The following is an 11,656-nucleotide window of genomic DNA, read 5'->3' as shown; positions in this document are numbered from 1 at the left end:
GGCTAAGCTAGCTAAGCTAACAAGCACAGTGACGCAAGTGCGCCAATTAATGGAAAATGAGGACAATTCCTATCTAGAGGAAATTAAACAGTTGATGGAGGATTTTGACAAGCTGTTTGAAGAGTTTAATGATTTAAACATCAATGTTAAAGAGCTATTTCGGCAAACATCTGAGGATGATATGAACAATGATCAAGATTCCTGGTTTGAGCCTAAGGCCAAAAACTTTAGGACCTTTGCTGAAACAGCTTACGCTTGGATTAAAGAGGCTGTATTGCGTACATCAAAGGTCGTTATAAACAGCGACATTTTGCAGCCATCAGACAGCATTTCTAATGCATCATTCTCAAAGAGCTCCAAGGCATCTTCAGGACACTCATCTCGTGCATCAGGAGCTTCGTCTACTCGTCTGAAAGCTGAGATAGAGCGAGCTACACTGCTTATCAAGGCATCTTCTTTGAAGCAGAAACAAACGCTGGAGGAAAAGGAGGGTAAAATCAAAAGAGAAAAGGAGGAGCTAGAAATACAAACAGCATTGGCAGAAAATGAGGCAAAGCTCAAGATTCTCAGTGAATTTGAAGAACGCGACGCCAAAGCATCAGGTTATGACGGAATGAACGCGTATGCTGAATCGCGCACAGAACGAAAATTGTCAGCTTTCCACCAGTCTCCAAGTCAACCCCTCACACAACAAGGACATGCACAGCATATTAATGCGCTTCAAGGTGCACCAAGAACAAGTGTTGCCAACACTAGACTATCACAGACAGGAGATGGATTGCAGAACGTTATCGAAGTACTAACAAAACAGCAAAAGTTTGCATCCTTGCCACCTCAGAACATTCCTGTGTTTAACGGAGATCCGTTGGAGTATCGGCTTTTTATTAGGGCTTTCGAACATGGTGTGGAGGACAAGACGGAAAGTAACAAGGACAGATTGTACTACCTGGAACAGTACACAAGTGGACAACCAAGGGAGTTGATTAGGAGCTGTCTACACATGGATCCCACACATGGGTATAATGAAGCCAAGAAATTATTGGAAGAACACTTTGGGAATGCCTACAAGATTTCAGTGGCATACATTAACAAAGCTCTGAACTGGCCCACCATCAAGTCGGATGACGGAGAATCTCTTCATACCTTTGGCCTCTATCTCACAGGATGTTGTAATGCAATGATTGATGTGGAATATATGGAGGAGCTGGATAACACTGCTAATATGCGTGCTATCGTTGCCAAGCTTCCATACAAGCTGAGAGAAAGGTGGAGAACATTTGCATGTGGAATACATGAGCGGGAACAACGCAGAGCCAAGTTTGAAGACCTTGCGAATTTTGTCAACAAACAGGCCAAAGAAGCTTTACACCCACTGTATGGAGACATTAAGGATGGCGTAGCTAGGAGCCAAGTTAAAGGTCATGTGGAAGAGAGGTTGCTAAGGAGAAGTAGTAACAAAAGAGGCTTCACTACAGCAGCAACTATCACTAGTAGCCAAGAGGATAATCCAAAAGCAAAGAGTAAAACTAGCGGCAAGCAGGTTTGTGCATTTTCTAAGCCTTGTCTCTTCTGTCATGGTGCCGAGCACGCAATGGAACAGTGCAAGAAGTTGAAGAAATCCCTTCATAAAGAAAAGATTGACTTCTTGCGAACTAAAGGTCTGTGCTTTGGTTGCCTAAAACAAGGACACATGAGTAACTCATGCAAGGAGAAAATGATTTGTCAGGTTTGCTCACAGAGACATCCTACTGTGCTACACTTAAAGACTAAGGCTAGTGGTGCTACCAAAGATGCAGAGCTTGAAGTGGAATCAAGTGGAAATGAAGAAAGACCATCAGAGTCAGTTGTGAATGGATTTGTGGGAATGGGTACGACACCTCACAGTGTAAACGACACAGAGCACATTTTGGCGATAGTACCAGTTCGAGTCAAATCCAAAAGAGGACATAAGGTGATGCAAACTCACGCTTTCCTTGACCCTGGAAGTACTGCCTGCTTCTGTACTGAAGAGTTAATGCGAGAGCTTAGTCTCACAGGGAGAAAAACAAATGTTTTATTAAAAACTATGGGAGAAGAAAGGGTCATTAATAGTTACGTTGTGTCTGGATTGGAAGTGAGTAGTTTGGACACCAACGACTTTCTGGAATTGCCAGACATGTATAGTCACAGTGACATTCCAGCATCCATTGAAAATATTCCATCACAAGATTACGTGAACAACTGGCCCTATCTTCGGCAAGTGTCTATCCCCAAGATTGATGCTAGGATTGGTCTCCTTATTGGGACAAATGCACCTAAAGCAATTGAACCTTGGCAGGTTGTTGCCAGTGAAAATGGCGGTCCATATGCAGTGAAGACAAGACTAGGTTGGACCATTAGTGAACCCCTCAAAGGAAAGGCTTCTCAAGGTACAACAAGTGGACTGATACAAGTTTCAGTTAATCGCATTTCAGTAAGCGCACTTGACGAGCTCTGGAGTCAGCAGTTTAAGAGTGACTTCCCTGAGTGTGGAAATGATGATAAGCAGCAAATGTCAAGAGAGGACATGCAGTTTCTTGAGTTGGTTAACCAGTCAGCCACCCTCGTGGATGGTCATTACAGCATAGCCCTGCCCTTGAGAAACAAATACGTTCAAATGCCTAACAACCGCAAAGTGGCCGAGCAACGTGCTTTGAACTTAAAGCAAAAGTTTTTGAAAAATTCCTCATTTCACGCGGAATACTCAATGTTCATGAGCAACATCATTGAGAAAGGATATGCCGTGAAAGTGCCCAACCAAGATCTCAGTCGCGCCGATGGTAAGGTCTGGTATTTGCCACATCACGGGGTCTATCATCCCAAGAAGCACAAACTCAGAGTGGTGTTCGACTGTGGAGCCTCGTACCAGGGCATCACGTTAAATCAACAACTATTACAGGGACCAAATCTAACAAGTACTCTTATCGGTGTCATTACCAGATTCAGACAAGAAGAAGTAGCGCTTATGGCGGACGTAGAGGCAATGTTCCACCAGGTCAAGGTGCCTGATGAAGACTCTGACCTTCTGCGATTCTTGTGGTGGACATCTGGCGACATCACTCAGGAAATGGTTGAGTACAAAATGGTGGTACACCTGTTTGGTGCTACTTCGTCACCAAGCTGCGCCAGCTTTGCCATGCGCAAATGTGCTGAAGACAACAGAGATCAGTTCAACAGTGAAACGGTTGACACAGTGCTCCACAATTTCTACGTGGATGATTGTTTAAAGTCTGTGCCCTCAGAGGAGGAAGCTGTGCAGCTATACCACGATTTGAGAGCAGTATGTCAAACAGGTGGATTCAAACTCACAAAGTGGATAAGTAACAACAGAGCAGTGCTGTCTGCAATCTCAGAAGATGAGAGGGCAACAGAAGTTAAAGACCTTGATTTGGATCGGGATGTACTTCCTATTGAAAGAGTTTTGGGAGTTCATTGGTGCATTCAGTCTGACAGCTTCAGGTTCAGGATCATATTGTCAGACAAGGCTCCCACCAGGCGAAACATCTTATCCATCGTTAGTTCAGTCTACGATCCGTTGGGGATCCTAGCGCCAGTTATCCTTCAGGCAAAGAAGATTCTGCAAGAACTTTGTATGCAGAAAGTTGGCTGGGATGTTGTCATACCGGATGATCTAGCTCATAAATGGTTTGAGTGGAAGAACCAGCTTCACCGACTGGAGAACATTAGTGTCCCAAGATGTTTTAAACCTGTGGGCTTTGGTGAGGCAGTCTGCAACCAGTTGCATCACTTTGCCGATGCTAGTGAAGAAGGCTATGGGACGGTTAGTTACTTGGTACAAAGAAACAGCAGTAACCATGTTCACCGTTCATTTGTGTTAGGAAAGGCAAGAGTGGCCCCACTGAAACCCATGACAATCCCTCGCATGGAACTGACTGCAGCCACTATGGCAGCTCGCATGGACAAAGTATTGAGATCCGAAATACATCTTCCACTGCAGACATCAGTGTTTTGGTCAGACAGTACCACGGTGCTTAAATACATTCGCAACACAACAAGTAGATTCCGTACTTTCGTTGCTAATCGTGTAGACGTTATCTTGAACAGTTCCCAACCAAATCAGTGGAGGTACGTGAACACCTCACAGAACCCTGCAGATTTCGCATCAAGGGGGCTTAAGGCAGAGAACTTCATGCAAGGCCATGCTTGGATACAGGGACCGGATTTCCTTTGTAAGCCCATGGAAGAATGGCCTGTGAACCTGCAACACCTCGGAGACCTACCTACAGATGACCCAGAGGTAAAGAATACCCTGGTCTGTGCCAACGCAGTTGAAGAACAAAGGGATGCAGTGCAGGAGCTACTGCTATACTTCTCTTCATGGTTTCGTCTCAAGAAAGCAGTTGCATGGATTTTGAAAGTCAAGAGCATTTTGCTCAAACTATGTCACAGAAGAAAAGAGTTGAGTGCTAATAAGACTCAAGCTGAAGTTGGGAAGGAAATAAATAGCTTAAAGAAAACACTGCTTCAAACCAAATTAACAATGGATGACCTCACAGCAGCAGAGGAAGCGATTATTCGTTATTGCCAAGCAAAGACCTTTTCAAAGGAGCTTGCTGCTATCAGACAAGGTCAAGGCATTAAAAGAAGTAGTAGTGTTTTTAAGTTGAATCCAGTGATCGAAAAAGACATTCTCAGGGTTGGAGGAAGGCTCAGCAGAGCTGCATTACCTGAAGAGTCAAAACGTCCAGCAATCTTGAACAAAGATCTTCATGTCACAAGACTTATTATCAGTGAAATACACGAGAATCTGGCTCACTGTGGTCGCAATCACGTATTGTCTAAGTTGAGAACTAAGTATTGGATTCCTGGTGCCAACTCTGCAATAAGAAAGATTCTGTCGAAGTGCATAGTCTGCAGACGTACACAAGGAGTGGCAGGACAACAACAAATGGCTGATCTTCCTAGAGACAGAGTCCTGCCAGACGACCCTCCCTTTACTAACACGGGAGTGGACTACTTCGGTCCTTTTGAGGTGAAGCGTGGTCGAAGTATGGTGAAAAGGTACGGCGTTATATTCACCTGCCTGACCGTTCGTGCGGTACACTTGGAGGTAGCTTCCTCATTGGATACAGATTCATTTATCCACGCTCTTCGTCGCTTTATAGCTAGAAGAGGCCAAGTAAAGATTATTCGCTCGGACAATGGAACTAATTTCATCGGTGCTGAACGGGAGCTCAGGAGAGCCATGGAGGAATGGAACGTCTCCAAGCTTGATGGTTGGCTTCAACAGCACAATATTCAGTGGATGTTCAATCCTCCCACTGGATCCCACCACGGAGGTGTTTGGGAGAGATTAATTAAGTCCATAAAGAAAATCCTGAGTGCAACTCTAAAACTACAGACACTGGACGAAGAAGGCCTGTACACTCTGCTGTGTGAGGCTGAAGCCATTATCAATAGTCGACCAATAACTAAGGCGTCCAGCGACCCAAACGATCTTGAGGTGCTTACACCCAACCACCTCTTGCTTCTCAAGACCAAACCCACCCTACCTCCTGGTCTGTTTGATAGACAGGATCTCTACGCCAGAAAAAGATGGAAACAGATTCAGTACATGTCAGACATATTCTGGAAGCGTTGGACAAGAGAATATTTGCCTCTGCTCCAAGAGCGGCAGAAATGGACTCGTCCTAAACGCAACTTTGCCGTAGGAGACATTGTGCTCATCGTTGATGACTCTTCCCCACGCAATTCTTGGGTCACAGGTAGAGTGGTCCAGATAACCTCGGACAAGTCTGGGATGGTACGTCAGGTGAGAGTCAAAACCAAGACAAGTACACTGGACAGGCCCATTACGAAGATTTGCCTCCTGCAAGAGGCCGAGTTGGACAATCACTAAAAGAGACTGCTACATTCTGTATACAGCAGATTTGTATACTTTGTCCCCACATGTTTGATTTTAGAATTGTAACAGGGTCACAATTAGGGGCCGGTATGTGGGAGCCAAGTTTTGGTTCATGTTTAGTAATACATGCTAATTCAGATTGTTGATGTTTTAATGTTAATAAGTTATGTTTCTTGCTAATATTTCATTTCTATGCATGGGCTATATTTGATTTATGGCATTAACGTTGATTTGAAAGTATTTTAGGATTGCCATTGTTTAAGTTACGTAAATGTGTTACCGTCGCTTTAAGAGCAATAACGCGCATAAGGAAAGGGACACGCGCTGTAAAAAGGGACTAGTTGAGGCAGAGCGTAAGGACGGAGCCAAACGGGTTTTTACCGTAGTATTGTTTGTTTTTGAGAATAACTTCATTTAATTGCTATGTAAATATATTTTGCTACTGTGAATTAAAGTTGTTTTTTTTTTGCAACTCTTTTTTACATCGTAGTCCGGAGCAAGTTATTTTTCCCATCAATAAAGAATACACGAGTAACACCAATGGACCACACACCAGGCCTCAACTCGCATACCACCCCTTGCGACCGCGGGGTACACGCCACCGCGGAGATCCTGCCTTTCGTTCCCGCTTACATCGTTCCCCCCCCAAAATCAGCGACTGAGTAATACTACTCCATTCATTCCAATGACACCATTTATCACATTTTCACGCCTGAACGGTTGTAAATAGAGGTATGTGTTCATTGGCTTTTTTGTTCAGTATGATGAGAGGAATATGTGTACCAAATTTCAATGGTCTATGACAAAGTAATAATTTTTCATCCTTGTTGACCAAAACCCATGTATTTCAATGAGAAATGTCAGATGTTGTCATGGCAACACCTTTGAAAATAGAGGTATAGTGTCATTGACTTTTTTGTTAGGTATCGGAATAGGGATGTCCATGCCAAATTTCAAATGTTTGTGATAAAGTAATTTTTTTGTGCACCATTTAAAATTTCAAGGGGGCGCTGTGGAGCAATGTAATATTTGATGTGTGTAAATTGCATATCTATGCACTCAAAATAAGATTTTAAACAAAACGTATATTAATGCTGGAAAATAGGACACAGCATGTTCAAGTTACGGACAATTTAGAATTTCAAAAAACGTCTTTTTTCTTTGAAGGCTGGCCACACCCACATTTTATAACTTAAAAAAATTTAGGAGAGTAGCCTATAATCCCACATGTGTCTAATTTATTTTGACCAATTCGCAAGTTTCTTGAATGAATATCCAATGCGCAAAAAATTCAAATGTGTGAGGTAAAATTTTGAAAAAATTGGGTTCCGCCCACAATGGCCGACTTCCTGTAGGGTTTAGGGTGGGGTCATAATATATTTTTTTACTTGTCTTGACATGTTCTATGTTTGTACCAAATTTCATTTGTCTACGATGAAAAACATCTCTCATTGCCGCAATGTATTTCAAATTTTGAGGTGGCGCTATTGAGTCATTTTGTTACGTAAATTTTTTTGCACATCAAAATACAACATTTCTTGCCAATCTTGAATTTTAGGCCATAGTTTGATGAGTTTAGAGCATCTATGTAGTCTACAACAAAGTCCAGTACTGTGAACCCCATTCATTTCAATGACACATTTATTATGTTACCACGGTAACATAGTTGCAAATAGAGGTATGTTGTCATTGGCTTTTTTGTTCAGTTTGCCAAGCCAAATGTACATGTCGAATTTCAAATGTTTACGTCAAAGTAATTTTTTTGGTCCAATTCCAAAGTTCAAGGGGGCGCTGTGGAGCAATATAATGTCTGACCTATGCAAATTGTATATGTATGTGTTCAGATCCACATTTTGAAAAAAATGTATATTAATGCCGGGAAATAGCAAACTGCATGTGTGAGTTATGTGCACTTTAAAATTTCAAAATATTGCTTTTTTCTTTGCAGGGTTGCCACACCCACATTGTATGATATAGAAAAATCCAAGACAGTTCCCTATAATCCCACATGGGTCTAGTTCATTTTTACCAATTTGCAAGTTTGTTTAATGAAAATCCAAGGCGCAAAAAATCCAAATGTGAGAGGTAAAATTTTGAAAAAATGAGGTTCCGCCCACAATGGCCGACTTCCTGTAGGGTTTAGGGTGGGGTCATAATATCATTTTTTACTTGTCTTGACATGTTCTATGTTTGTACCAAATTTCATTTGTCTACGATGAAAAAGGTCTCTCATTGCCGCAATGTATTTCAAATTTTGAGGTGGCGCTATTGAGTCATTTTGATACATTAATTTTTTTGAACATCAAAATAATTAATTTTTCACCAATCTTGAATTTTGGGTCCAATAAAATTGACTTTTCGTTAACGTTCAGGGGGTCAAAAGTGGATTCAAAGTCGCGACCAAAATAAGAAGAAGAAGAAGAAGAAGAATAATGGAAACGCATTTTCCACCCATTATTTTTCTCCTAAACCATAACAGCTACAGTCATGTGACTTTCTCACATTGTGCCCCATCACAAATAAGGCCCCTGTGAATTTTTTCACACGTCCACGACAAATCGCTTGTCTTCTACGAATTTTTGAAAATGAAATTTGAAGAGGGCGCTAGAGAGCCATTTTGTGAGAGAGTGCCTTGATTTGCATACCATTGCGTTCAGCTTACAAATGTGCATAAACGCTGTATTAGCGTTTTCCCAACAAAAAATGTGTGAAAGAGAAATATTTTATTGAAATATTGCAAAAATTGCGATTTTGTTGAAAATTCACCCTGACCACACCCAAAGTCATAATCAAAATGTAATTGTTAATCTTTAATCACACATGGGTTTAGTGGGATTTGGCCAAATTTGACGTGTTTGTGATGAAAACTGGGCGAGAAAATGTCCTGAATGCGAGGGTGTGCACTTTTGTCGTTCTCGGGTTTGATCCAATATGGCCGACGTCCTGTACATTTTAGGGCGGGGCCATAATATCATTTTTGTCATGTCCCGACATGTACTATTTTTTGATGTGAGTTTCGGATTTTTACGTCGACTTTTTTCCGAGTCGGGCTCCCATTGGCCCCATGAAAATCAAAGTTTGAGGTGGCGCTACCGAGTCATCTTTCGTTATTTTTTCTCGGGGTCTTTTGTGACAATTAGAGCTCGTCGAGTTCTAATTTTTGACACCACTCACTGCCATGTCGGGGCGTGTTTACTACTTGATTTTTGCCATTTTCCACGCTCCGGACGCGGTTTTAATGAGTCCCTCGCCGGGACGGAGTCCCAGGCTCGGGCCTAATAATAATATTTTTAGCAAAAACAATATATCCGATAACATTACAATGACATATTATACGTTTTTTGAAAGCTCTCGACTTTCCCCACGTCACCGTGGGGTCAATGGCGAATGACGAGCGCTAACGCGCTAACAACAGGACACAGGAGTCTGTGCAAGGTCGCGGTGCTGCCACGAAGTTGCGCGCGAAGCGCGCAACTTCGTGAAGACAGTCTGCAACGATGAGTGCGAAGCACTCATCGTTGCGGAAGCAATAGGCCCTACGCCCTGTAGGGGCTCGGGCCTAATAATTGTACGGCAGAGAATAAGTGTCACATTATATATATATATATATATATATATATATATATATATATATATATATATATATAACCTGCTCAGGTTCCAGAATTACATTTTCAATTCATTTAGACTTTTCAAAAAATTCAAATATTAAAAGTTCAAAAACATTGCAGAGGCTAAACAGCTACAACTAATGTACATAAAACGACTGTATTAAGTCCTGTGAAATGTTTTAATAAATTTCACAGGACTTTTTATTAATACACAATATGTAACATTTCAACTTTAAGGATTTCATTAGAATAAAGTTGAAGCCAGAATAAGTTGACATTTTACAAGAATAAAGTCATAATATTTTAAGATTAAATTGTGGCCCAAAAATTATGTTGCCCCATTGAAAAAAATAATAATAATAAAATTGACATTTAATCATTTAGGGATTGACACCAAATCAAAATGACATTTTACATGTCCCATATGTGTATAAGTTATTAGACAAATCGTCACTGTGGTTTAGCTGCCACCTCTTCACTCATGTGCATCAATCACAAACTGTTGAATGAAACACATTTGTCCTCCTTGGACAGAGCCTGGAGCTCCCTCGGGCTCATTGGGCAGGACACAGTCTGTGCTCTGAGCTGCAAACAGGTGAAGGAGTCTCAGCATGATCTTTACTCATCCACCGCTTTGCTTCACTTCCCTGTTATTCTTAATGTGGGCACTTTGAAAGTACAATCATCGTTTCAAGACGGGCTCATTGTGGATGACTTCAGCCCCTCGTCTGTGCACATCCATTATAATGTAGCCTAATCTCTATTACTACTGTGCTGTGTTTCTGTCTCCAGATGTGTACAGTTCAGTCCAATACACAGAGTGGAAAGTGGTTTTAGTCCCTGATCCAGAATCGCTTAAAACTGTCACATCATTTTTAACAGTGAAAATGCAATCTTTAATTGAAATTGTCACCACACAAGCCTCCTATATACAGCTGAAAGCAGAAGTTTACATATAAAAAGACACATATACTTTTTTTTCTCTCTCTGTCTGACATGATATCAGACTAAACTTTTCCTGTTTTAGGTCAAATAGGTTTACTAAAATTATTTCTATTTGCTAAATGCCAGAATAATAAGAGAAGTTATTTTTTTAGAAATTTTTTCATGACTTTCTTCAAACTCAGAAGTTTACATACAGTATATATTTTTTTGTATTTGGTACCATTGATTTTAAACTTCATGACTTGGGTCAAGATAAAGTTTCATTTAATCCTTCTTTAATCTTTAGTCAAATCTTTTAACACCAGGGGGGGCCGTGGAGCCAACTATTTTATTGTCAGTGAAGGCCTATGCAGAACTGTAGCATTTTCAGCACAGTTGGCACCAAAAGGCCTTGAATACCTGTATCACCTAAAATATAAAACCATGTCATCAAAGCAAGGGGATATGCAGTATTATTAGGGTGCACGTGGACCTAGAATGAAGTGATTCAGGAGACAGTGGAATAAACCTGGCACAGTGTCATTGGCTGGACTCCTCCTTTGGTGCCGGGGCCGGTCTGAGGGGCCAGTGCCACAACAGGTGGTGCTTGAATGAACCTGACAAGGCAACATGCCCAGGCCTGTGGGGTGAAATGGGGCACTGCGGACTGAGCGCTTCGCACCGTGCGCCACAAACAGTGGGACGATGAGAAGCATCAACAGCCCAAGGTCGTAGGTGGCAGCAGGTGTTTACTCTGCCTGGAACATGCCACGTGCTCCAAAACTCTCACTGGGGAGCAGGACTCAGTATGCTGTGGTCTGTTCTACATAAAGAACTGGATTAAACTGTGCACATTTGGAAACAGAAACAGAGTACTCACTGCGTAATGTTTTATTTATTTATTTATTTATTTATTTATTTATTTATTTATTTATTTATTTATTTATTTATTTATTATTATTATTATTATTATTATTATTATTATTATTATTATTATTATTATTATTATTATTATTATTATTATTATTTTAGAGATGGCAGGTGCTTGAACTCGGTCAGTGTGGTGGCCCCTGCTCAGCAGCACTCAGAGACATGCAGAGGCTCATGGGAGTCATTCCCAGAGAAAAATGTTCAACAGTTGTTAATGTTTAAAAGGCCAGCAACAGGGCCACAAGGGCCACATCTATCGTAGGTTTTTATTTCAGTCTTTAACTCAAATTAACTCCATTCTTTTGCA

The sequence above is a fragment of the Periophthalmus magnuspinnatus genome, chromosome 5, assembly GCF_009829125.3.
Source record: "Periophthalmus magnuspinnatus isolate fPerMag1 chromosome 5, fPerMag1.2.pri, whole genome shotgun sequence".
Taxonomy (NCBI): Eukaryota; Metazoa; Chordata; class Actinopteri; order Gobiiformes; family Gobiidae; genus Periophthalmus; species Periophthalmus magnuspinnatus.
Note: the sequence above shows the minus strand (reverse complement) of the source record.